Source organism: Physella acuta, unplaced genomic scaffold (genome assembly GCF_028476545.2).
Source record: "Physella acuta isolate Inbredline_101_S28 unplaced genomic scaffold, ASM2847654v3 ptg000137l, whole genome shotgun sequence".
NCBI classification, from domain to species: Eukaryota; Metazoa; Mollusca; class Gastropoda; family Physidae; genus Physella; species Physella acuta.
In genome coordinates this window covers 308,118-336,069 of record NW_026731656.1, presented here as the reverse complement: position 1 = coordinate 336,069, position 27,952 = coordinate 308,118, and the positions used below count along the sequence as shown (strand labels likewise).

Genomic DNA, 27,952 nt, shown 5'->3' with positions numbered 1-27,952 from the left:
CACAACATTTATTTTGAAGGAAAAACAATTTTATTTTTTCTTGTGGTTTTGAAACGTGATGGAAAATAAAAAACTGTTGATAATAAACTGATATAAGGCAATTTTGTTATAGAATAAGGAAAATGTTTTTCTAACTAAACGCTTCATTTAGGTGTCACGGTATTAAAATATATATTTTATGAAGATCTAGACTTTTTAAAGAAAAAACCATTGGATATTTTTCAGACCAGAAGAAAAGAATGGGCGCTAAATGGTAAAAATTAACATTACCAAGGCGTATAAAATATTTAGGGACTTGTCTACGTTACTAAGCTGTGCAAAATTATTTATGAATATAACAACGTTACAAAGGTGTGCAAGATATTTGGGGACTTGTCAACGCAACCAATGTGTAGAAAACTATTTAAGGACAACAACGTTACTAAGGCATGCAACATTATTTAAGAACAACAATGTAACAAAGGTGTGTAAAATTATTTAGATATTTTAGAACCTTTCCTAGATGAGCAAAATTAGTTAGGGACTATACAACGCAAAAAAGGGAAGTAACTGCTGGGATGTAATGACGTCACAAAGGGAGCAAACTCTGGCCGTTCAGGAACAAGTGACAGATGCACGGGACCTCCACACGTTTCTTCCTGCGGCCATCTGGTCGAAAATCATCCTATTCCAAGAGAAAAAAAATGTGGAGTCTTCCCTTATCTTAGGCATGGGGTTTAAATAACGTGCATGTTTCTGTACAGATGGCCCACTTACAGAGTTCTCTGATAGAGTTTTGGTCTGTTTTGGGTGGGGCAGACCTGATCCAACCAGCCACATGGGTGGGGTGGTCTAAGGAAGGTGTAGATGGGGAGGGGGGTATACCCCCCACTTCACCCCAAAATAACAGATGTCTAACGTAACATTACAATTACCAGTTCCATCACGCTATTGTCACTTTCAATTTCTGGTTGTAGAACCCTTGCATTTCAGCTCAAATCATTTCAGAATATATACGGAGTGTTATAAAAATATATAATTTTATATGTAAATAAACCGGGAGTGATCTCCCCTAAACTTTCTCGAATATTCTAATATAACACTATGGGGGATGGCAACTCCGGATATAGACTTCTAGACATAATTTTTAATCCATTTTAATTACTCAAATTTTTAAAAATAGAATATAATCTCGTAGAAAAAAGAAATCCACACCAAGTGAACGCTAAATAAAGATGTGCATGATAGTGCGCAATCTTATTAGTACTTTATAAATTTACATGCGTTTTTTGAGAAATCGGAAATAGCGTAAATAAGTACTTCCGGTCAACGGAAATTACTCAAAATTTGACAGAAGGTAGAGAATTAGATCTTTTACTTACATATCAAATTTCATTTATCTATATGAAATAGTACTCAAGGTATAGGCTTTTGAAAAATTCAAAGTAGAAAAAGTACCACTTCCGGTTATCGGAAATCGCTCAAAAGTTGATACGGATCTACGATTTTGATAAAATACTTATATATGAAATTTCATCAACCTAGCTGTAACGGTACTCAAGTTATCGTGTTTACACACGGACACACACACACACACACAGACATACGGACAAGATTGCAAAATTATGTTTTTCCGTATCAGTGATATATATATATACATAAGGATATATATATATATATATATATATATATATATATATATATATATATATATATATATATATATATATATATATATATATATATATATATATACATACATACATATATATATATATATATATATAATATGTGTATGTATGCACACATATTTAATGCACCCCTCAGTAACAAGGTTCTGCCTCGCCTTTGCCATAAATTATCTCGGTCTATTAAATTAACCTGTTGCAGAGATTCGTAACATTTTTGTATTTGCAACATTTATGGATCCTAAATAAACTCGAGCGATGAGACAAGACAGTATCTAACCAGGGGTATTAAATCTATGGCTGCCTTCCTTGTTGCTATATTTAGCTGGGTACGACCTTCGGGTTTATATGGCTTGTTTACAAAAAAAATGGATTTTTTTATTTATGTCTTATATAATATGTAGGCTATATGGGGAAGATAACTGTATGTCACAGAAAAAAGGGGTTTTAGATGGTTCATGTGTTGTGTGCAAATTATGACTTTGGCACAGTGTATACGGGTAGAGTGTCGTAAAATCGTCAACATTTTAGTCCATGACTGGTTTACGTGTTATAGTATTTCTAGAACATTCTAGAAAACAAATAAAAAAAAACTACGGTATCTGATAATAGTCGCGGACAGCAATACCAGATTTTGAAGAAAAATATGGCTATAAGAAAATAACACGGTTTTGAATGCGTTTGTAATGTACCACTATAGCGGTATAGCGTGGTCGAGTTGTAAAGGAACTGATAGCCAATTCAGATGTCTAGAATTCGGTTCTCTGGCTCATGAATTCGTCCGTCGGGTAATTACCATTCAACTCGTGGATAGTAATGGCCGCTTAGCAGAGTGTTGAGGTCATATAGGTCTGACCATACAAATTGAGATATATGCGAGTAATACCATCAGAGCAACCTACTGCGTTATTAAGCTAGCCTGAGAACAATAGGCGTCACATCAACCCACCAACCTAGCAACCCATCAACCCACCCACCAACACCAACCCACCAATCCACCAGCCCACCTTCCTAGTAACCCATCAACCTACCAACCATCACACCAACCCACCAATCCACTGGCCCACCAACCAAACGCCAACCCAACAACTCGTCACCCCCCCCCCTTTCAACATCTCACCAACCCACCCACCAACCCACCAACCAAACACCAACCCATCAACCTATCAACCCATAGACCAGCCCACCAACCCACCAGCCCACCAACACACCCCCCCACCAACCCACTTACCAACCCACCCCCCCACCAACCCACCAACCCACCAACCCACCAACTCACCAACCTACCAACCCACCAACCAACCAACCCACCAACCAACCAACCCACCCCCCCACCAACCCACCAACCCACTTACCAACCCACCAACCAACCAACCCACCAACCCACCAACCAACCAACCCACCCCCCCACCAACCCACCAACCCACTTACCAACCCACCAACCAACCAACCCACCAACCCACCAACCAACCAACCCACCAACCAACCAACCCACCAACCCACCAACCAACCAACCCACCAACCAACCAACCCACCAACCCACCAACCAACCAACCCACCAACCAACCAACCCACCAACCCACCAACCCACCAACCCACCAACCCACCAACCTATCAACCAACCCTCCAACCCACCAAACCACCAACCCAACCAACCCACCAACCAACCAACCCACCAACCAACCAACCCACCAACCCACCAACCCACCAACTCACCAACCTACCAACCCACCAACCAACCAACTCACCAATCCATTGATATTCTGGTAAACTTTCTCCCTGGGATACCGGCCCATCGTTGGCTCTATCCTACTGGGCCCCTTCCTGACACGGTGAAAGGTCACAGCACAGCAGGCCAGCTGATTGGCCCGACCCAGATACTGACCTCGCAGGTCAGACATTTCTCAAGGTCACCAAACAGGTCACCAAACAGGTCACAGAGCAATGCGACAGCCTAAAACGGAAAAGTTGATATCTTCATGGATGACTTTTAGCAAGCGTAACGTATTTGCAATCCACATAATTGAGTTAAGTATACAAACCATCACCGTGTTTTTAAAGTGGATACATTCCATTTTTACTTTCTCGTATATACGAAGTATAAAGAAAGTATTGTAATGGTGCACAAAAATAACTTGAAATTTTAACAATTTTCACCGTATTACATCTCAGTCCTTCATCACATCCGAAGTATAGAGGACTTATTTTAATCGGGCAAACATTATCAATCCAGATTTATCAAAATTAAGAGGTTTTATGCGTAATCCAGTCTGAAAAACTGGGCTTTGCAATTCTGTCTGTCTGTCTGTCCGTGTGTAAACACGATAACTTGAGTACCGTTACAGCTAGGTTGATGAAATTTCATATATAAGTATTTTATCAAAATCGTAGATCCGTATCAACTTTTGAGCGATTTCCGATAACCGGAAGTGGTATTTTTCCTACTTTGAAATTTTCAAAAGCCTATAACTTGAGTACTATTTCAGATATATAAACGAAATTTTATATATAAGTAAAAGATCTAATTCTCTACCTTCTGTTAAATTTTGAGTCATTTCCGTTGAACGGAAGTAGTAATTTACGCTACTTCCGATTTCTCAAAAAACTAATGTAAATTTTTAAAGTACTAATAATATTGCTCACTATTATGCACTTTTTTATTTAGCGTTCACTTGGTGTGCAATTCTTTTGTCTACGAGATTTTATTCTATTTTTAAAACTTTAAGTATTTAAAATGGATTAAAAATCATGTCTATAGCCCTAGTTCCCATCCCCTGTTATTTTATATAAAAATATTCGAGAAAGTTTAGGGGAGATCACTCCCGGTTAATTATATTATAACATAAGGGGCATGACACTTCCAGAACTATAGAAATGTTTTTTTTTTAATTAAACGTTTTAAATTCTTAATTGTTCTTACCAGAATAGAATCACGAAGAAGAAAATTTTTTTAGCACAAAATTTACGTAAACAGCGTGAGCATAATGAAGCGGAACATTAGCAATTTCTAAAGGAAACATTAATTACTTTTTTAAGAAATCGAAAATAGCTAAATTTGTGTGCGCGATTACAATATTTTCTCTATAGGCCTACTCCACATAAGAGAAAAAAAATTCAAAAGTAAAATTTAGGTTAATCAATAATGTGAGTGATACATACATCTCTAATCAAATCAGTAATGCTATACAGATGGGACAATATGCTAATAGAAGGATGTCCTAGAGATTTGACATGTCGTTATAAAGACTAGAGGCGTCTCCTTGAAGGTAGCAACAAAGATCTTAGAGGCGTCTCCTTGAAGGGAGCAACAAAGATCTTAGAGGCGTTTCCTTGAAGGTAGCAACAAAGATCTTAGAGGCGTCTCCTTTAAGGTAGCAACAAAGATCTTAGAGGCGTCTCATTGAAGGGAGCAACAAAGATCTTAGAGGCGTCTCCTTGAAGGTAGCAACAAAGATCTTAGAGGCGTCTCCTTGAAGGGAGCAACAAAGATCTTAGAGGCGTCTCCTTGAAGGTAGCAACAAAGACCTTAGAGGCGTCTCCTTGAAGGTAGGAACAAAGACCTTAGAGGCGTCTCCTTGAAGGTAGGAACAAAGACCTTAGAGGCGTCTCCTTGAAGGTAGGAACAAAGATCTTGTGCCTGGTGGTGTTAACACGAAGGAGGGTGTACTAATGGTGACGTCACAATGGGGTGGATTTGGGTCAAGGAAATTAACGGTAATATTTTTGTTGGGGGGTGTTGGGGTGTTAGCGTAAATACATGTGATTTTTTGCATCACTATTATCTTCAGCAATCTAATGGTTTGGATAATTTTATAACTGCGTATTTGACCACCTCTTGAAAATTACATCAGCATTGATTTTTATTAGTCTAAACGCCATTGATCATTGTGTAGCAAATAACAATACTTAAGTACAAAGTGTCGAGCACGTCAAATATATTGAACACCAGATAGCCTGAGCAAAATACACACCCCGAAGTGGGAACAAAACCCTTTCAAAACCCTATTGTAAAATAAAATACTTAAAAAAACTTTTTAAAAAACCACGTTTTTCTTGTGGACTAAAAAGTAGAAAATAAATTTTTCTTTTGTGCTTCCTCGAGCTGTGCAGGTTCTTGTGATGACTGACAAAAAACGTGGGTACGTTCACCATCAAATTTCCCGACCCATCTGCCCGACCCACGTTTTTTGTCAGTCATCACAAGAACCTGCACAGCTCGAGGAAGCACAAAAGAAAAATTTATTTTCTACTTTTTAATCCACAAGAAAAACGTGGTTTTTTAAAAAGTTTTTTTAAGTATTTTATTTTCTCCTTTTTAGTCCGTTGCTACACATGAAAAACGTGGTTTTTAAAAAAGTTTTTTATATAGTTTATTTTCTACTTTATCTAATGACTTGATTAAGTATGAATTGACTAAGTGTTTATAAATACACGGACTAAAAATATTGAGCGACCAGGATTCGAACCTGGGTTGTCGCGGCCACAACGCGAAGTACTAACCACTATACGATCACGGCCAGCGCGCTCACATCGATTGGGGCCGAAGTAACTGTGTCAATAGGCCTCCAGTCTTGTCGGTATCTTTAGAAATCATGTCCTCAATTTTATGGTCCTTGGGGCGTAATTAAATTAAGCTAATTACGGTCTCTAATTGCTAGTTTTTATGACTGCATCTGAAATTGTTAGGCGAAAGTAGCCTGTATGCCAAATTTCAGATCTCAAGAGCAATGAGAAGTGGGCTAATTTTCGATGTCAATTTTAACAACAAGCATCCAAACAACCAAACAAACAAACGCGAAGCTGAGTTAAGAAAAACGTGTTAATAAAAAAACGTGTTAAGAAATACAAAAGCGAAAATGGGGATGGATTGAACACAACTTGTGCTAAACAACAAACAACATAACCAGTTTGACACTATATTGGAATCGCTTAAGAAAAGAGGAAAGTCAAAACAAACCGGAAAAAGATCAGTTGTCAGTGAAGCAGAAACAGCTGGGATGTCGTGGACCCAACTTGGAGGAGTCGCCCAAAACCGAGTACGGCGGATAGCTGTGGTTGCGTCCCTCTGCTCCACAAGGTGGCCACATGAATGATAAAGATAAAGAGTTGGGCTAAGTTTAGATTTGTGAAGGGGTAGCTCCGGTTTTATGACAATTTGATATGATCACCCGGCATTGATATACAGGTCGGGGACTTATACAACTTTAAGCGTTAGAGTTAGACAGATCGGGGACTTATACAACTTTAAGCGTTAGAGTTAGACAGTTCGGGGACTTATACAACTTTAAACGTTAGAGTTAGACAGATCGGGGACTTATAAAACTTTAAGCGTTAGAGTTAGACAGTTCGGGGACTTATAAAACTTTAAGCGTTAGAGTTAGACAGATCGGGGACTTATAAAACTTTAAGCGTTAGAGTTAGTTCGGGGACTTATAAAACTTTAAGCGTTAGAGTTAGACAGTTCGGGGACTTATACAACTTTAAACGTTAGAGTTAGACAGATCGGGGACTTATAAAACTTTAAGCGTTAGAGTTAGACAGTTCGGGGACTTATAAAACTTTAAGCGTTAGAGTTAGACAGTTCGGGGACTTATACAACTTTAAGCGTTAGAGTTAGACAGATCGGGGACTTATAAAACTTTAAGCGTTAGAGTTAGACAGATCGGGGACTTATACAACTTTAAGCGTTAGAGTTAGAAAGATCGGGGACTTATAAAACTTTAAACGTTAGAGTTAGACAGATCGGGGACTTATAAAACTTTAAGCGTTAGAGTTAGACAGATCGGGGACTTATAAAACTTTAAGAGTTAGAGTTAGACAGATCGGGGACTTATATAACTTTAAGCGTTAGAGTTAGACAGATCGGGGACTTATAAAACTTTAAGCGTTAGACAGATCGGGGACTTATAAAACTTTAAGCGTTAGAGTTAGACAGATCGGGGACTTATAAAACTTTAAACGTTAGAGTTAGACAGATCGGGGACTTATAAAACTTTAAGCGTTAGAGTTAGACAGATCGGGGACTTATAAAACTTTAAACGTTAGAGTTAGACAGATCGGGGACTTATAAAACTTTAAGCGTTAGAGTTAGACAGATCGGGGACTTATACAACTTTAAGCGTTAGAGTTAGACAGTTCGGGGACTTATACAACTTTAAACGTTAGAGTTAGACAGATCGGGGACTTATAAAACTTTAAGCGTTAGAGTTAGACAGTTCGGGGACTTATAAAACTTTAAGCGTTAGAGTTAGACAGTTCGGGGACTTATACAACTTTAAGCGTTAGAGTTAGACAGATCGGGGACTTATAAAACTTTAAGCGTTAGAGTTAGACAGATCGGGGACTTATACAACTTTAAGCGTTAGAGTTAGAAAGATCGGGGACTTATAAAACTTTAAACGTTAGAGTTAGACAGATCGGGGACTTATACAACTTTAAGCGTTAGAGTTAGACAGATCGGGGACTTAGAAAACTTTAAACGTTAGAGTTAGACAGATCGGGGACTTATACAACTTTAAGCGTTAGAGTTAGACAGATCGGGGACTTATAAAACTTTAAGCGTTAGAGTTAGACAGATCGGGGACTTATAAAACTTTAAGCGTTAGAGTTAGACAGTTCGGGGACTTATACAACTTTAAGCGTTAGAGTTAGACAGATCGGGGACTTATAAAACTTTAAGCGTTAGAGTTAGACAGTTCGGGGACTTATAAAACTTTAAGCGTTAGAGTTAGACAGATCGGGGACTTATAAAACTTTAAGCGTTAGAGTTAGACAGTTCGGGGACTTATAAAACTTTAAGCGTTAGAGTTAGTTCGGGGACTTATAAAACTTTAAGCGTTACAGTTAGACAGATCGGGGACTTATACAACTTTAAGCGTTAGAGTTAGACAGATCGGGGACTTATACAACTTTAAGCGTTAGAGTTAGACAGGTCGGGGACTTATAAAACTTTAAGCGTTAGAGTTAGTTCGGGGACTTATAAAACTTTAAGCGTTAGAGTTAGACAGATCGGGGACTTATAAAACTTTAAGCGTTAGAGTTAGTTCGGGGACTTATAAAACTTTAAGCGTTAGAGTTAGACAGATCGGGGACTTATACAACTTTAAGCGTTAGAGTTAGACAGATCGGGGACTTATAAAACTTTAAGCGTTAGAGTTAGACAGATCGGGGACTTATAAAACTTTAAGCGTTAGAGTTAGACAGTTCGGGGACTTATACAACTTTAAGCGTTAGAGTTAGACAGTTCGTGGACTTATAAAACTTTAAGCGTTAGAGTTAGACAGTTCGGGGACTTATACAACTTTAAGCGTTAGAGTTAGACAGATCGGGGACTTATACAACTTTAAGCGTTAGAGTTAGACAGATCGGGGACTTATACAACTTTAAGCGTTAGAGTTAGACAGTTCGGGGACTTATAAAACTTTAAGCGTTAGAGTTAGTTCGGGGACTTATAAAACTTTAAGCGTTAGAGTTAGACAGTTCGGGGACTTATACAACTTTAAGCGTTAGAGTTAGACAGATCGGGGACTTATAAAACTTTAAGCGTTAGAGTTAGACAGTTCGGGGACTTATAAAACTTTAAGCGTTAGAGTTAGACAGTTCGGGGACTTATAAAACTTTAAGCGTTAGAGTTAGACAGATCGGGGACTTATACAACTTTAAGCGTTAGAGTTAGACAGATCGGGGACTTATAAAACTTTAAGCGTTAGAGTTAGGCAGTTCGGGGACTTATAAAACTTTAAGCGTTAGAGTTAGGCAGTTCGGGGACTTATAAAACTTTAAGCGTTAGAGTTAGGCAGTTCGGGGACTTATAAAACTTTAAGCGTTAGAGTTAGACAGATCGGGGACTTATAAAACTTTAAGCGTTAGACAGATCGGGGACTTATAAAACTTTAAGCGTTAGAGTTAGACAGATCGGGGACTTATAAAACTTTAAGCGTTAGAGTTAGACAGTTCGGGGACTTATAAAACTTTAAGCGTTAGAGTTAGTTCGGGGACTTATAAAACTTTAAGCGTTAGAGTTAGACAGATCGGGGACTTATACAACTTTAAGCGTTAGAGTTAGACAGATCGGGGACTTATAAAACTTTAAGCGTTAGAGTTAGACAGGTCGGGGACTTATAAAACTTTAAGCGTTAGAGTTAGTTCGGGGACTTATAAAACTTTAAGCGTTAGAGTTAGACAGATCGGGGACTTATAAAACTTTAAGCGTTAGAGTTAGTTCGGGGACTTATAAAACTTTAAGCGTTAGAGTTAGACAGATCGGGGACTTATACAACTTTAAGCGTTAGAGTTAGACAGATCGGGGACTTATAAAACTTTAAGCGTTAGAGTTAGACAGATCGGGGACTTATAAAACTTTAAGCGTTAGAGTTAGACAGATCGGGGACTTATACAACTTTAAGCGTTAGACAGTTCGTGGACTTATAAAACTTTAAGCGTTAGAGTTAGACAGATCGGGGACTTATAAAACTTTAAGCGTTAGAGTTAGACAGATCGGGGACTTATAAAACTTTAAGCGTTAGAGTTAGACAGTTCGGGGACTTATAAAACTTTAAGCGTTAGAGTTAGACAGTTCGGGGACTTATACAACTTTAAGCTTTAGAGTTAGACAGATCGGGGACTTTTAAAACTTTAAGGGTTAGAGTTAGACAGATCGGGGACTTATACAACTTTAAGCGTTAAAGTTAGACAGATCGGGGACTTATAAAACTTTAAACGTTAGAGTTAGACAGATCGGGGACTTATAAAACTTTAAGCGTTAGAGTTAGACAGATCGGGGACTTATAAAACTTTAAGCGTTAGAGTTAGACAGATCGGGGACTTATAAAACTTTAAGCGTTAGAGTTAGACAGATCGGGGACTTATAAAACTTTAAGCGTTAGAGTTAGACAGTTCGGGGACTTATAAAACTTTAAGCGTTAGAGTTAGACAGATCGGGGACTTATACAACTTTAAGCGTTAGACAGATCGGGGACTTATAAAACTTTAAGCGTTAGAGTTAGACAGATCGGGGACTTATAAAACTTTAAGCGTTAGAGTTAGACAGTTCGGGGACTTATAAAACTTTAAGCGTTAGAGTTAGTTCGGGGACTTATACAACTTTAAGCGTTAGAGTTAGACAGATCGGGGACTTATAAAACTTTAAGCGTTAGAGTTAGACAGGTCGGGGACTTATAAAACTTTAAGCGTTAGAGTTAGTTCGGGGACTTATAAAACTTTAAGCGTTAGAGTTAGACAGATCGGGGACTTATAAAACTTTAAGCGTTAGAGTTAGTTCGGGGACTTATAAAACTTTAAGCGTTATAGTTAGACAGATCGGGGACTTATAAAACTTTAAGCGTTAGAGTTAGACAGATCGGGGACTTATAAAACTTTAAGCGCTAGAGTTAGACAGTTCGGGGACTTATACAACTTTAAGCGTTAGAGTTAGACAGTTCGGGGACTTATACAACTTTAAGCATTAGAGTTAGACAGATCGGGGACTTATAAAACTTTAAGCGTTAGAGTTAGACAGTTCGGGGACTTATACAACTTTAAGCGTTAGAGTTAGACAGATCGGGGACTTATACAACTTTAAGCGTTAGAGTTAGACAGATCGGGGACTTATACAACTTTAAGCGTTAGAGTTAGACAGTTCGGGGACTTATACAACTTTAAGCGTTAGAGTTAGACAGTTCGTGGACTTATAAAACTTTAAGCGTTAGAGTTAGACAGTTCGGGGACTTATACAACTTTAAGCGTTAGAGTTAGACAGATCGGGGACTTATACAACTTTAAGCGTTAGAGTTAGACAGATCGGGGACTTATACAACTTTAAGCGTTAGAGTTAGACAGTTCGGGGACTTATAAAACTTTAAGCGTTAGAGTTAGTTCGGGGACTTATAAAACTTTAAGCGTTAGAGTTAGACAGTTCGGGGACTTATACAACTTTAAGCGTTAGAGTTAGACAGATCGGGGACTTATAAAACTTTAAACGTTAGAGTTAGACAGATCGGGGACTTATAAAAATTTAAGCCTTAGAGTTAGACAGATCGGGGACTTATAAAACTTTAAGCGTTAGAGTTAGTTCGGGGACTTATAAAACTTTAAGCGTTAGAGTTAGACAGATCGGGGACTTATACAACTTTAAGCGTTAGAGTTAGACAGATCGGGGACTTATACAACTTTAAGCGTTAGAGTTAGACAGATCGGGGACTTATACAACTTTAAGCGTTAGAGTTAGACAGATCGGGGACTTATACAACTTTAAGCGTTAGAGTTAGACAGTTCGGGGACTTATAAAACTTTAAGCGTTAGAGTTAGTTTGGGGACTTATAAAACTTTAAGCGTTAGAGTTAGACAGTTCGGGGACTTATACAACTTTAAGCGTTAGAGTTAGACAGATCGAGGACTTATAAAACTTTAAGCGTTAGAGTTAGACAGTTCGGGGACTTATACAACTTTAAGCGTTAGCGTTAGACAGATCGGGGACTTTTAAAACTTTAAGCGTTAGAGTTAGACAGTTCGGGGACTTATAAAACTTTAAGCGTTAGAGTTAGACAGTTCTGGGACTTATAAAACTTTAAGCGTTAGAGTTAGACTGATCGGGGACTTATAAAACTTTAAGCGTTAGAGTTAGACAGATCGGGGACTTATAAAACTTTAAGCGTTAGAGTTAGACAGTTCGGGGACTTATAAAACTTTAAGCGTTAGAGTTAGACAGTTCGGGGACTTATAAAACTTTAAGCGTTAGAGTTAGTTCGGGGACTTATAAAACTTTAAGCGTTAGAGTTAGACAGATCGGGGACTTATACAACTTTAAGCGTTAGAGTTAGGCAGATCGGGGACTTATAAAACTTTAAGCGTAAGAGTTAGACAGGTCGGGGACTTATAAAACTTTAAGCGTTAGAGTTAGTTCGGGGACTTATAAAACTTTAAGCGTTAGAGTTAGACAGATCGGGGACTTATAAAACTTTAAGCGTTAGAGTTAGTTCGGGGACTTATAAAACTTTAAGCGTTAGAGTTAGACAGATCGGGGACTTATACAACTTTAAGCGTTAGAGTTAGACAGATCGGGGACTTATAAAACTTTAAGCGTTAGAGTTAGACAGATCGGGGACTTATAAAACTTTAAGCGTTAGAGTTAGACAGATCGGGGACTTATACAACTTTAAGCGTTAGACAGTTCGTGGACTTATAAAACTTTAAGCGTTAGAGTTAGACAGATCGGGGACTTATAAAACTTTAAGCGTTAGAGTTAGACAGATCGGGGACTTATAAAACTTTAAGCGTTAGAGTTAGACAGTTCGGGGACTTATACAACTTTAAGCGTTAGAGTTAGACAGATCGGGGACTTATAAAACTTTAAGCGTTAGAGTTAGACAGTTCGGGGACTTATAAAACTTTAAGCGTTAGAGTTAGTTCGGGGACTTATAAAACTTTAAGCGTTAGAGTTAGTTCGGGGACTTATAAAACTTTAAGCGTTAGAGTTAGACAGTTCGTGGACTTATAAAACTTTAAGCGTTAGAGTTAGGCAGTTCGGGGACTTATAAAACTTTAAGCGTTAGAGTTAGACAGATCGGGGACTTATAAAACTTTAAGCGTTAGAGTTAGACAGTTCGGGGACTTATAAAACTTTAAGCGTTAGACAGTTCGTGGACTTATAAAACTTTAAGCGTTAGAGTTAGACAGATCGGGGACTTATAAAACTTTAAGCGTTAGAGTTAGACAGATCGGGGACTTATCAAACTTTAAGCGTTAGAGTTAGACAGATCGGGGACTTATACAACTTTAAGCGTTAGACAGTTCGTGGACTTATAAAACTTTAAGCGTTAGAGTTAGACAGTTCGGGGACTTATAAAACTTTAAGCGTTAGAGTTAGGCAGTTCGGGGACTTATTCAACTTTAAGCGTTAGAGTTAGACAGTTCGGGGACTTATACAACTTTAAGCGTTAGAGTTAGACAGGTCGGGGACTTATAAAACTTTAAGCGTTAGAGTTAGTTCGGGGACTTATAAAACTTTAAGCGTTAGAGTTAGTTCGGGGACTTATAAAACTTTAAGCGTTAGAGTTAGACAGATCGGGGACTTATAAAACTTTACGCGTTAGAGTTAGGCAGTTCGGGGACTTAAAAAACTTTAAGCGTTAGAGTTAGACAGATCGGGGACTTATAAAACTTTAAGCGTTAGAGTTAGTTCGGGGACTTATAAAACTTTAAGCGTTAGAGTTAGACAGTTCGTGGACTTATAAAACTTTAAGCGTTAGAGTTAGACAGATCGGGGACTTATAAAACTTTAAGCGTTAGACAGTTCGGGGACTTATACAACTTTAAGCGTTAGAGTTAGACAGATCGGGGACTTATACAACTTTAAGCGTTAGAGTTAGACAGTTCGTGGACTTATAAAACTTTAAGCGTTAGAGTTAGACAGTTCGGCGACTTATAAAAGTTTAAGCGTTAGAGTTAGACAGATCGGGGACTTATAAAACTTTAAGCGTTAGACAGTTCGGGGACTTATAAAACTTTAAGCGTTAGAGTTAGACAGATCGGGGACTTATAAAACTTTAAGCGTTAGAGTTAGTTCGGGGACTTATAAAACTTTAAGCGTTAGAGTTAGTTCGGGGACTTATAAAACTTTAAGCGTTAGAGTTAGACAGGTCGGGGACTTATAAAACTTTAAGCGTTAGACAGTTCGGGGACTTATACAACTTTAAGCGTTAGAGTTAGACAGATCGGGGACTTATAAAACTTTAAGCGTTAGAGTTAGACAGATCGGGGACTTATAAAACTTTAAGCGTTAGAGTTAGTTCGGGGACTTATAAAACTTTAAGGGTTAGAGTTAGACAGATCGGGGACTTATACAACTTTAAGCGTTAGAGTTAGACAGATCGGGGACTTATAAAACTTTAAGCGTTAGAGTTAGACAGATCGGGGACTTATAAAACTTTAAGCGTTAGAGTTAGACAGTTCGGGGACTTATACAACTTTAAGCGTTAGAGTTAGACAGTTCGTGGACTTATAAAACTTTAAGCGTTAGAGTTAGACAGTTCGGGGACTTATACAACTTTAAGCGTTAGAGTTAGACAGATCGGGGACTTATACAACTTTAAGCGTTAGAGTTAGACAGATCGGGGACTTATACAACTTTAAGCGTTAGAGTTAGACAGTTCGGGGACTTATAAAACTTTAAGCGTTAGAGTTAGTTCGGGGACTTATAAAACTTTAAGCGTTAGAGTTAGACAGTTCGGGGACTTATACAACTTTAAGCGTTAGAGTTAGACAGATCGGGGACTTATAAAACTTTAAGCGTTAGAGTTAGACAGTTCGGGGACTTATAAAACTTTAAGCGTTAGAGTTAGACAGTTCGGGGACTTATAAAACTTTAAGCGTTAGAGTTAGACAGATCGGGGACTTATACAACTTTAAGCGTTAGAGTTAGACAGATCGGGGACTTATAAAACTTTAAGCGTTAGAGTTAGGCAGTTCGGGGACTTATAAAACTTTAAGCGTTAGAGTTAGGCAGTTCGGGGACTTATAAAACTTTAAGCGTTAGAGTTAGGCAGTTCGGGGACTTATAAAACTTTAAGCGTTAGAGTTAGACAGATCGGGGACTTATAAAACTTTAAGCGTTAGACAGATCGGGGACTTATAAAACTTTAAGCGTTAGAGTTAGACAGATCGGGGACTTATAAAACTTTAAGCGTTAGAGTTAGACAGTTCGGGGACTTATAAAACTTTAAGCGTTAGAGTTAGTTCGGGGACTTATAAAACTTTAAGCGTTAGAGTTAGACAGATCGGGGACTTATACAACTTTAAGCGTTAGAGTTAGACAGGTCGGGGACTTATAAAACTTTAAGCGTTAGAGTTAGTTCGGGGACTTATAAAACTTTAAGCGTTAGAGTTAGACAGATCGGGGACTTATAAAACTTTAAGCGTTAGAGTTAGTTCGGGGACTTATAAAACTTTAAGCGTTAGAGTTAGACAGATCGGGGACTTATACAACTTTAAGCGTTAGAGTTAGACAGATCGGGGACTTATAAAACTTTAAGCGTTAGAGTTAGACAGATCGGGGACTTATAAAACTTTAAGCGTTAGAGTTAGACAGATCGGGGACTTATACAACTTTAAGCGTTAGACAGTTCGTGGACTTATAAAACTTTAAGCGTTAGAGTTAGACAGATCGGGGACTTATAAAACTTTAAGCGTTAGAGTTAGACAGATCGGGGACTTATAAAACTTTAAGCGTTAGAGTTAGACAGTTCGGGGACTTATAAAACTTTAAGCGTTAGAGTTAGACAGTTCGGGGACTTATACAACTTTAAGCGTTAGAGTTAGACAGATCGGGGACTTTTAAAACTTTAAGCGTTAGAGTTAGACAGATCGGGGACTTATACAACTTTAAGCGTTAGAGTTAGACAGATCGGGGACTTATAAAACTTTAAGCGTTAGAGTTAGACAGATCGGGGACTTATAAAACTTTAAGCGTTAGAGTTAGACAGATCGGGGACTTATAAAACTTTAAGCGTTAGAGTTAGACAGATCGGGGACTTATAAAACTTTAAGCGTTAGAGTTAGACAGTTCGGGGACTTATAAAACTTTAAGCGTTAGAGTTAGTTCGGGGACTTATAAAACTTTAAGCGTTAGAGTTAGACAGATCGGGGAATTATACAACTTTAAGCGTTAGAGTTAGACAGATCGGGGACTTATAAAACTTTAAGCGTTAGAGTTAGACAGGTCGGGGACTTATAAAACTTTAAGCGTTAGAGTTAGTTCGGGGACTTATAAAACTTTAAGCGTTAGAGTTAGACAGATCGGGGACTTATAAAACTTTAAGCGTTAGAGTTAGTTCGGGGACTTATAAAACTTTAAGCGTTATAGTTAGACAGATCGGGGACTTATAAAACTTTAAGCGTTAGAGTTAGACAGATCGGGGACTTATAAAACTTTAAGCGCTAGAGTTAGACAGTTCGGGGACTTATACAACTTTAAGCGTTAGAGTTAGACAGTTCGGGGACTTATACAACTTTAAGCGTTAGAGTTAGACAGATCGGGGACTTATAAAACTTTAAGCGTTAGAGTTAGACAGTTCGGGGACTTATACAACTTTAAGCGTTAGAGTTAGACAGATCGGGAACTTATACAACTTTAAGCGTTAGAGTTAGACAGATCGGGGACTTATACAACTTTAAGCGTTAGAGTTAGACAGTTCGGGGACTTATACAACTTTAAGCGTTAGACAGTTCGGGGACTTATAAAACTTTAAGCGTTAGAGTTAGTTCGGGGACTTATAAAACTTTAAGCGTTAGAGTTAGACAGTTCGGGGACTTATACAACTTTAAGCGTTAGAGTTAGACAGATCGGGGACTTATAAAACTTTAAGCGTTAGAGTTAGACAGTTCGGGGACTTATAAAACTTTAAGCGTTAGAGTTAGTTCGGGGACTTATAAAACTTTAAGCGTTAGAGTTAGACAGTTCGGGGACTTATACAACTTTAAGCGTTAGAGTTAGACAGATCGGGGACTTATAAAACTTTAAGCGTTAGAGTTAGACAGTTCGGGGACTTATAAAACTTTAAGCGTTAGAGTTAGACAGTTCGGGGACTTATAAAACTTTAAGCGTTAGAGTTAGACAGTTCGGGGACTTATAAAACTTTAAGCGTTAGAGTTAGACAGATCGGTGACTTATACAACTTTAAGCGTTAGAGTTAGGCAGATCGGGGACTTATAAAACTTTAAGCGTTAGAGTTAGACAGGTCGGGGACTTATAAAACTTTAAGCGTTAGAGTTAGTTCGGGGACTTATAAAACTTTAAGCGTTAGAGTTAGACAGATCGGGGACTTATAAAACTTTAAGCGTTAGAGTTAGTTCGGGGACTTATAAAACTTTAAGCGTTAGAGTTAGACAGATCGGGGACTTATACAACTTTAAGCGTTAGAGTTAGACAGATCGGGGACTTATACAACTTTAAGCGTTAGAGTTAGACAGATCGGGGACTTATACAACTTTAAGCGTTAGAGTTAGACAGTTCGGGGACTTATACAACTTTAAGCGTTAGACAGTTCGGGGACTTATAAAACTTTAAGCGTTAGAGTTAGTTCGGGGACTTATAAAACTTTAAGCGTTAGAGTTAGACAGTTCGGGGACTTATAAAACTTTAAGCGTTAGAGTTAGTTCGGGGACTTATAAAACTTTAAGCGTTAGAGTTAGACAGTTCGGGGACTTATACAACTTTAAGCGTTAGAGTTAGACAGATCGGGGACTTATAAAACTTTAAGCGTTAGAGTTAGACAGTTCGGGGACTTATAAAACTTTAAGCGTTAGAGTTAGTTCGGGGACTTATAAAACTTTAAGCGTTAGAGTTAGACAGTTCGGGGACTTATACAACTTTAAGCGTTAGAGTAAGACAGATCGGGGACTTATAAAACTTTAAGCGTTAGAGTTAGACAGTTCGGGGACTTATAAAACTTTAAGCGTTAGAGTTAGACAGTTCGGGGACTTATAAAACTTTAAGCGTTAGAGTTAGACAGTTCGGGGACTTATAAAACTTTAAGCGTTAGAGTTAGACAGATCGGGGACTTATACAACTTTAAGCGTTAGAGTTAGGCAGATCGGGGACTTATAAAACTTTAAGCGTTAGAGTTAGACAGGTCGGGGACTTATAAAACTTTAAGCGTTAGAGTTAGTTCGGGGACTTATAAAACTTTAAGCGTTAGAGTTAGACAGATCGGGGACTTATAAAACTTTAAGCGTTAGAGTTAGTTCGGGGACTTATAAAACTTTAAGCGTTAGAGTTAGACAGATCGGGGACTTATACAACTTTAAGCGTTAGAGTTAGACAGATCGGGGACTTATAAAACTTTAAGCGTTAGAGTTAGACAGATCGGGGACTTATACAACTTTAAGCGTTAGACAGTTCGTGGACTTATAAAACTTTAAGCGTTAGAGTTAGACAGATCGGGGACTTATAAAACTTTAAGCGTTAGAGTTAGACAGTTCGGGGACTTATACAACTTTAAGCGTTAGAGTTAGACAGTTCGTGGACTTATAAAACTTTAAGCGTTAGAGTTAGACAGTTCGGGGACTTATACAACTTTAAGCGTTAGAGTTAGACAGATCGGGGACTTATAAAATTTTAAGCGTTAGAGTTAGACAGATCGGGGACTTATACAACTTTAAGCGTTAGACAGTTCGTGGACTTATAAAACTTTAAGCGTTAGAGTTAGACAGATCGGGGACTTATAAAACTTTAAGCGTTAGAGTTAGACAGTTCGGGGACTTATACAACTTTAAGCGTTAGAGTTAGACAGTTCGTGGACTTATAAAACTTTAAGCGTTAGAGTTAGACAGTTCGGGGACTTATACAACTTTAAGCGTTAGAGTTAGACAGATCGGGGACTTATAAAACTTTAAGCGTTAGAGTTAGACAGTTCGGGGACTTATAAAACTTTAAGCGTTAGAGTTAGTTCGGGGACTTATAAAACTTTAAGCGTTAGAGTTAGTTCGGGGACTTATAAAACTTTAAGCGTTAGAGTTAGACATTTCGGGGACTTATAAAACTTTAAGCGTTAGAGTTAGTTCGGGGACTTATAAAACTTTAAGCGTTAGAGTTAGACAGTTCGTGGCTTATAAAACTTTAAGCGTTAGAGTTAGGCAGTTCGGGGACTTATAAAACTTTAAGCGTTAGAGTTAGACAGATCGGGGACTTATAAAACTTTAAGCGTTAGAGTTAGACAGTTCGGGGACTTATAAAACTTTAAGCGTTAGACAGTTCGTGGACTTATAAAACTTTAAGCGTTAGAGTTAGACAGATCGGGGACTTATAAAACTTTATGCGTTAGAGTTAGACAGATCGGGGACTTATAAAACTTTAAGCGTTAGAGTTAGACAGATCGGGGACTTATACAACTTTAAGCGTTAGACAGTTCGTGGACTTATAAAACTTTAAGCGTTAGAGTTAGACAGTTCGGGGACTTATAAAACTTTAAGCGTTAGAGTTAGGCAGTTCGGGGACTTATTCAACTTTAAGCGTTAGAGTTAGACAGTTCGGGGACTTATACAACTTTAAGCGTTAGAGTTAGACAGGTCGGGGACTTATAAAACTTTAAGCGTTAGAGTTAGTTCGGGGACTTATAAAACTTTAAGCGTTAGAGTTAGTTCGGGGACTTATAAAACTTTAAGCGTTAGAGTTAGACAGATCGGGGACTTATAAAACTTTAAGCGTTAGAGTTAGGCAGTTCGGGGACTTATAAAACTTTACGCGTTAGAGTTAGGCAGATCGGGGACTTATAAAACTTTAAGCGTTAGAGTTAGACAGATCGGGGACTTATAAAACTTTAAGCGTTAGAGTTAGTTCGGGGACTTATAAAACTTTAAGCGTTAGAGTTAGACAGTTCGTGGACTTATAAAACTTTAAGCGTTAGAGTTAGACAGATCGGGGACTTATAAAACTTTAAGCGTTAGACAGTTCGGGGACTTATACAACTTTAAGCGTTAGAGTTAGACAGATCGGGGACTTATAAAACTTTAAGCGTTAGAGTTAGACAGATCGGGGACTTATAAAACTTTAAGCGTTAGAGTTAGACAGATCGGGGACTTATAAAACTTTAAGCGTTAGAGTTAGACAGGTCGGGGACTTATAAAGCTTTAAGCGTTAGAGTTAGACAGATCGGGGACTTATACAACTTTAAGCATTAGAGTTAGACAGATCGGGGACTTATAAAACTTTAAGCGTTAGAGTTAGACAGATCGGGGACTTATAAAACTTTAAGCGTTAGAGTTAGACAGATCGGGGACTTATAAAGCTTTAAGCGTTAGAGTTAGACAGGTCGGGGACTTATAAAACTTTAAACGTTAGAGTTAGACAGATCGGGGACTTATAAAACTTTAAGCGTTAGAGTTAGACAGATCGGGGACTTATACAACTTTAAGCGTTAGAGTTAGACAGATCGGGGACTTATAAAACTTTAAGCGTTTGAGTTAGACAGATCGGGGACTTATAAGACTTTAAGCGTTAGAGTTAGACAGATCGGGGACTTATAAAACTTTAAGCGTTAGAGTTAGACAGATCGGGGACGTATAAAACTTTAAACGTTAGACAGTTCGCGGACTTATAAAACTTTAAACGTTAGAGTTAGACAGTTCGGGGACTTATAAAACTTTAAGCGTTAGAGTTAGACAGTTCGGGGACTTATAAAACTTTAAGCGTTAGAGTTAGACAGATCGGGGACTTATAAAACTTTAAGCGTTAGAGTTAGACAGGTCGGGGACTTATAAAACTTTAAACGTTAGAGTTAGACAGATCGGGGACTTATAAAACTTTAAGCGTTAGAGTTAGAAAGATCGGGGACTTATACAACTTTAAGCGTTAGAGTTAGACAGTTCGGGGACTTATAAAACTTTAAGCGTTAGAGTTAGACAGATCGGGGACTTATAAAACTTTAAGCGTTAGAGTTAGTTCGGGGACTTATAAAACTTTAAGCGTTAGAGTTAGACAGATCGGGGACTTATAAAACTTTAAGCGTTAGAGTTAGACAGATCGGGGACTTATAAAACTTTAAGCGTTAGAGTTAGACAGGTCGGGGACTTATAAAACTTTAAGCGTTAGACAGTTCGGGGACTTATAAAACTTTAAGCGTTAGAGTTAGACAGGTCGGGGACTTATAAAACTTTAAGCGTTAGAGTTAGTTCGGGGACTTATACAACTTTAAGCGTTAGAGTTAGACAGTTCGGGGACTTATAAAACTTTAAGCGTTAGAGTTAGACAGATCGGGGACTTATAAAACTTTAAGCGTTAGAGTTAGACAGTTCGGGGACTTATAAAACTTTAAGCGTTAGAGTTAGTTCGGGGACTTATAAAACTTTAAGCGTTAGAGTTAGACAGTTCGGGGACTTATAAAACTTTAAGCGTTAGAGTTAGACAGTTCGGGGACTTATACAACTTTAAGCGTTAGACAGATCGGGGACTTATAAAACTTTAAGCGTTAGAGTTAGACAGATCGGGGACTTATAAAACTTTAAGCGTTAGAGTTAGACAGATCGGGGACTTATAAAACTTTAAGCGTTAGACAGTTCGGGGACTTATAAAACTTTAAGCGTTAGAGTTAGACAGATCGGGGACTTATAAAACTTTAAGCGTTAGAGTTAGACTGATCGGGGACTTATAAAACTTTAAGCGTTAGAGTTAGACAGTTCGGGGACTTATACAACTTTAAGCGTTAGAGTTAGACAGATCGGGGACTTATAAAACTTTAAGCGTTAGAGTTAGACAGATCGGGGACTTATAAAACTTTAAGCGTTAGAGTTAGACAGATCGGGGACTTATAAAACTTTAAGCGTTAGACAGTTCGGGGACTTATAAAACTTTAAGCGTTAGAGTTAGACAGATCGGGGACTTATAAAACTTTAAGCGTTAGAGTTAGACTGATCGGGGACTTATAAAACTTTAAGCGTTAGAGTTAGACAGTTCGGGGACTTATACAACTTTAAGCGTTAGAGTTAGACAGATCGGGGACTTATAAAACTTTAAGCGTTAGAGTTAGACAGATCGGGGACTTATAAAACTTTAAGCGTTAGAGTTAGACAGATCGGGGACTTATAAAACTTTAAGCGTTAGAGTTAGACAGATCGGGGACTTATAAAACTTTAAGCGTTAGAGTTAGACAGATCACGGGTTAAATTTAGGATGAGCGTGCTATTGTAGTTAATCGCCAAGTGGGTTATCACAAGCTTGTGATGAACTCATCAGCGTTCAACTAATTAATAATGAGTTAATCTGCGTCATATCACAGCATAAATCGCTTAGAGCAATTTGAAGGTTTTATTTAGAGAACATCGTTCAGACACCAGTTTAATAAATTTCGCCATACATTTTTTAAAAATAGTTTTTTTCTGTAATTACCAGTCTGGGCAATCAGGAAGTTGATTAACTCAGGCCAAGTCCATAGAGACCTTGAAAATTGTCAGTTCAGAGAAAAACGCTGATTCGTGTCTTCTATTAGAAGGTTTTCATCAGTAGCGTACGCAGGGGGGGAGCAGGGGGAGCGGCCGCTCCCCCTCTGGCCATTTTTAGCAAAGTGGCGCCTTTTTGGAAACTTTTTAAACTCAAAGTTTTAAACATTGTAATTTGTTAAAAAATTATCTTTGGTCGGCACATTTGAAACGTAAATCTCTGTGAATATTGTTCTTGCAATTACCAGTAAAATGTGTGTGAGCAATAAAGTACAGTGATCTAGCCCATACCTTCTCATTATGTCAAAAAATTATCTTTAAAGAACACTAAAAGTCAGTAGCTAATTAAAATGTGCATGATCGGAAATGTAAGAACGATACTTTAGTTAGATGTAGGCTATTATTCCGAGTCTTTTACTTCTAAATTTAAAAGCTGGATTTTATACCAACTCTGATTTAAAAAACTTTCATTATGCTGTAAAAGTTTAGCATTTTTGATGACAATATATTTAATTCTGATTGTAGATAAAATATTTAAAAATAAAACGAATAAGTGTTAAACTACTTTATTAGATTCTTTAGTAGTTATTGATTTGTTTAGATATTTATAATAAAATATGTAGACATATACATATTTATATTAAGATATTGATTATTGCCCCTTTTCGCTAGTCTTAATAGATGTCCCAGGAATTATTATGCATCTTTTTTTACAAGGATTACGAAACAGATTATGCCGTTTATTGTTTTTGGTTCTAGTGTGATTATATATGTGTATATATATAAATATATATATATATATATATATATATATATATATATATATATATATATATATATATATATATATATATATATATATGTGTGTGTGTGTGTTTAGTATGAAACCATTTTTTGTTTGTTTCATCGGCCTACATTGTGTTTTTTTTTATTTCTTCAGAGTGCTAATTTAAATTTATTTTACATCACATCGAAGAAATATCATACAGCTAATATATATATATATATATATATATATATATATATATATATATATATATATATATATATATATATATATATATACACACTTATATAAAAGATATTACACATTCGGCGCCTTTTTTTTGCTATTTCCGCTCCCCCTACACCGAAAACCTGGATACGCCTCTGGTTTTCATTGACACATATAAGTGAAGCTGTATATTCCAAAAGCAGTGCGAAGGTTGAATAAAAGTAAGACACGTCTGTCGTTTGTCTTGTTTGATGTGGCAGCACTTGTTGTCATGGCTTCGGTCTTGTACGGGTAGATAGGTTTTGTTTTAAAGCCAGGGCATAGCTCTAAGCTTAGAGATGTATAGATGATGTAGACTTTTCTTGGGATACTTTAGCTCCAGTCAGAGGGGCGAGAAATTAGCTCTAAACTCAGCCATGATATAATGATGTACCCATTTCTTGGGATACATAAGCTCCAGTAAGAGGGGCGAGAAATTAGCTCTAAACTCATCCATGATTTAATGATGTACCCATTTCTTGGGATACATAAGCTCCAGTCAGAGGGGCGAGAAATTAGCTCTAAACTCATCCATGATTTAATGATGTACCCATTTCTTGGGATACATAAGCTCCAGTAAGAGGGGCAAGAAATTAGCTCTAAACTCAGCCATGATATAATGATGTACCCATTTCTTGGGATACATAAGCTCCAGTAAGAGGGGCAAGAAATTAGCTCTAAACTCAGCCATGATATAATGATGTACCCATTTCTTGGGATACATAAGCTCTAGTTAGAGGGGCAAGAAATTAGCTCTAAACTCAGCCATGATATAATGATGTACCCATTTCTTGGGATACATAAGCTCTAGTCAGAGGGGCAAGAAATTAGCTCTAAACTCAGCCATGATATAATGATGTACCCATTTCTTGGGATACATAAGCTCTAGTTAGAGGGGCAAGAAATTAGCTCTAAACTCAGCCATGATATAATGATGTACCCATTTCTTGGGATACATAAGCTCTAGTTAGAGGGGCAAGAAATTAGCTCTAAACTCATCCATGATATAATGATGTACCCATTTCTTGGGATACATAAGCTCCAGTAAGAGGGGCAAGAAATTAGCTCTAAACTCATCCATGATATAATGATGTACCCATTTCTTGGGATACATAAGCTCCAGTAAGAGGGGCAAGAAATTAGCTCTAAACTCAGCCATGATATAATGATGTACCCATTTCTTGGGATACATAAGCTCCAGTAAGAGGGGCAAGAAATTAGCTCTAAACTCAGCCATGATATAATGATGTACCCATTTCTTGGGATACATAAGCTCTAGTTAGAGGGGCAAGAAATTAGCTCTAAACTCAGCCATGATATAATGATGTACCCATTTCTTGGGATACATAAGCTCTAGTTAGAGGGGCAAGAAATTAGCTCTAAACTCAGCCATGATATAATGATGTACCCATTTCTTGGGATACATAAGCTCTAGTTAGAGGGGCAAGAAATTAGCTCTAAACTCAGCCAGGATATAATGATGTACCCATTTCTTGGGATACATAAGCTCCAGTAAGAGGGGCAAGAAATTAGCTCTAAACTCAGCCATGATATAATGATGTACCCATTTCTTGGGATACATAAGCTCTAGTTAGAGGGGCAAGAAATTAGCTCTAAACTCAGCCATGATATAATGATGTACCCATTTCTTGGGATACATAAGCTCTAGTTAGAGGGGCAAGAAATTAGCTCTAAACTCAGCCATGATATAATGATGTACCCATTTCTTGGGATACATAAGCTCTAGTTAGAGGGGCAAGAAATTAGCTCTAAACTCAGCCATGATATAATGATGTACCCATTTCTTGGGATACATAAGCTCTAGTTAGAGGGGCAAGAAATTAGCTCTAAACTCAGCCATGATATAATGATGTACCCATTTCTTGGGATACATAAGCTCTAGTTAGAGGGGCAAGAAATTAGCTCTAAACTCAGCCATGATATAATGATGTACCCATTTCTTGGGATACATAAGCTCTAGTCAGAGGGGCAAGAAATTAGCTCTAAACTCAGCCATGATATAATGATGTACACATTTCTCGGGATTAACAAACTCTAGCGGCAGAGACACGAATAGCAGTTTCGATCACAGCCACTACAAGATGGTGTGCACATTTTTGTGATAGATTTATCCAAGATCTAAATCTAGTTGCAGAGGAAACAGATTATTGTATTTTAAATAGGGTACCGCTGTTGATTATAGCCATACAAGTAAACTATAAAGATCTTACCCCGCCTATCATGTTATACACTTCAGTCAAGTCAAAGGGAAGAAATTAAGAAATTATATCGAATGTGACAGATAGTAGAGGATCACCTAAAAATAAACGGCGTGTTGAGTGGTCTAATTTACCTTAGGGGTGAAATGTTGATGTATATTTGAACAAGTTACATTGTAATTGTACGATCTGTTCTAATCCTCCATATTGTCTCCGACGTCACGGAAATTTGTGTACGCAAAGAAATGTAAAAAAAGAAGAGCGCCAAGGAAAAGGTTAAGGAACTAATAAAAACAATCATAACTTACAGTGTATTCAATCCTTTAATATTTTGCTAACAAGAATACTCTAACTTGTACAAAATATAAATTATATTATGTTAATAGTTATTTAGTTACTCAATTTTAACCTTGTGGTTAAATATTTGTATTAGGGGAAGTAACCGGGGTATTAAAATTAAAAGTGTGGTATTTTAGTTTGCTCCCTTGTTTTTTAAAATATTAAAAATTCTAGATTAAAAACCCCGTTTGAAGTTAAAGTTTAAATTAGATCTAATAAAGGGTCATCCATAAATGACGTCACGCTTTTTTGGACGATTTTTTACCTCCTGCTCCCCTCCGTCACACGTCGTCACAAAAAGCCAGACCCCCCCCCACCCCTCAAAATTGCTGTTGAATTTTTCTTAAAACATCGATATTTTTCTAACATCTTGTCAGAACTCTGTCAACATAGAGCATTTTGTTCAAATCTTATTACAATTTATTAAAACCATTTTCTAAAACATGAAATAACGGCTAAAACTCGTTTTCTAACATTGCTTTTTTATAATGCAAAAAAGTGACGTCACACCATCTGAACCTCCCCCTCATCACACATCGTCACAAAATTACGGACCCCCCTCCCCTTACGAGTGTGACGTCATTTATGGACGACCCCTAATAACAAAATAAATAACAATAAACGTGAACATTTGATAAACAGCAGTCATGAATTTAGACACTATTTAGCCCTGTGAAGCCTTATATCACTGCCTACATAATGTAGCCATATATCTAGACACTGTCGACATACTGTTACCGTGTATCTAGACACTGTCTACATAATGTTACCGTGTATCTGGACACTGCCTACATACTGTTACCGTGTATCTAGACACTGTCTATATAATGTTACCGTGTATCTAGACATTGTCTACTAATTTTTTCATCCTTTTTATTTTAATTAATTCTTCCCCTATTTAAAAGCGACATCACTAAGCAATATATCTGAATGATTTAATTTTATAGTAGGTTGTAGACCTACGTGAAGACTGTATAGATATGTATCGGAGCTATAGAGATAATGTTTTCAACATACATTATTGCTACAACCTACAATTTAAAATAAAAAGTTCTATTATTTTGTCTTTGAGGTACGGGATTCGATGGATCGAAACTAGAGGTAGTTTTAAGTGATGTAACATCTGTTGTTTAAGAAAACCGAATCTGTTGCAGATTTGGCCTGTGTGTAATAGTTGTCTTTACTCACATTATCTGTGGTTTACTCCTTGTCAACTTAGACTTAAATTTTAGGTGCTTAGCGGCTCTGTTAATGACATCGGCTATCACAGAAAAAGTACATCTTAGAATAAAAAAAACAAAACAAAAAACCCCACTTTATTCAATAGAATGTTTCATATATATATATATATATATATATATATATATATATATATATATATATATATATATATATATATATATATATTTATATACTTGGACTACGTTTATTAAATGTTTTATCCCGATGTACTGATACCTCAGAGTGTGCCACCTATGAAGGTCTCCACAATGAATCTAATTAAATCAAGAATTAATACTGTCCAAATACTCGATCATGCGAACTTTTAACCCCCCCCCCCTCCCCTCTCCTATGAAGAGACCCACTAATGGTTCTTCCGTCGTTACTTCCATCATCGCGTGTCCTTTAACTGGGCCAATGCCACCATTATCCTCTTGGAGTTATTCCTCTTACTTTTTTTTTACGTTCACTCCCTTGATCTAATTAGTTTTCATTATCTCAGTGTGTATAATATGTTTTATTTTAATGGTTGGCAACTCATACATACT

General features: G+C 37.4%; 1 long non-coding RNA gene across 1 annotated transcript; it reads right to left on the bottom strand.

The window, feature by feature from the left end:
• Positions 1 to 45: 45 nt before the first annotated feature.
• Positions 46 to 26,076, bottom strand: LOC131935209 (uncharacterized). Its single transcript, XR_009385910.1, has 3 exons — positions 25,979 to 26,076; positions 3,416 to 3,621; positions 46 to 664 (listed from the first exon to the last, which is right to left on the bottom strand). It is a non-coding gene; the product is annotated as an uncharacterized LOC131935209 (long non-coding RNA).
• Positions 26,077 to 27,952: the final 1,876 nt, after the last annotated feature.